Source organism: Mandrillus leucophaeus, unplaced genomic scaffold, assembly GCF_000951045.1.
Source record: "Mandrillus leucophaeus isolate KB7577 unplaced genomic scaffold, Mleu.le_1.0 Scaffold465, whole genome shotgun sequence".
NCBI lineage: Eukaryota > Metazoa > Chordata > Mammalia > Primates > Cercopithecidae > Mandrillus > Mandrillus leucophaeus.
This window is the reverse complement of record NW_012104976.1, coordinates 1,416,397-1,417,078: the sequence shown is the minus strand read 5'-3', so window position 1 is coordinate 1,417,078 and position 682 is coordinate 1,416,397. Positions and strand designations below refer to the sequence as shown.

The following is a 682-nucleotide window of genomic DNA, read 5'->3' as shown; positions in this document are numbered from 1 at the left end:
GGATGCAAGGCTGGTTCAACATACACAAATCAATAAACGTAATCCAGCATATAAACAGAACCAAAGACAAAAAACACATGATTATCTCAATAGATCAGAAAAGGCCTTTGACAAAACTCAACAGCCCTTCATGCTAAAAACTCTCAATAAATTCAGTATTCATGGAACGTATCTCAAAATAATAAGAGTTCTTTATGACAAACCCACAGCCAATATCATACTGAATGGGCAAAAACTGGAAGCATTCCCTTTGAAAACTAGCACAAGACAGGGATGCTCTCTCTCACCACTCCTATTCAACATAGGGTTGGAAATTCTGGCTAAGGCAATCAGGCAAGAGAAAGAAATAAAGGGTATTCACTTAGGAAAAGAAGAAGTCAAATTGTCCCTGTTTGCAGATGACATGATTGTATACTTAGAAAACCCCATTGTCTCAGCCCAAAATCTCCTTAAGTTCATAAGCAACTTCAGCAAAGTCTCAGAATACAAAATCAATGTGCAAAAATCACAAGCATTCTTATACACCAGTAACAGACAAAGAGCCAAATCATGAATGAACTCCCATTCACAATAACTTCAAAGAGAACAAAATACCTAAGAATCCAACTTACAAGGGATGTAAAGGACCTCTTCAAGGAGAACTACAAACCACTGCTCAGTGAAATAAAAGAGGACACAAACA

The 682-nt window shown here is 37.1% G+C and overlaps 1 protein-coding gene across 1 annotated transcript in view; it reads right to left on the bottom strand.

Moving 5' to 3' along the window:
- FAT3 (FAT atypical cadherin 3) overlaps positions 1-682 on the bottom strand; it is a 566,847-nt gene that overhangs the window by 538,906 nt on the left and 27,259 nt on the right. The gene's annotated exons all lie outside the window — the stretch shown is intronic.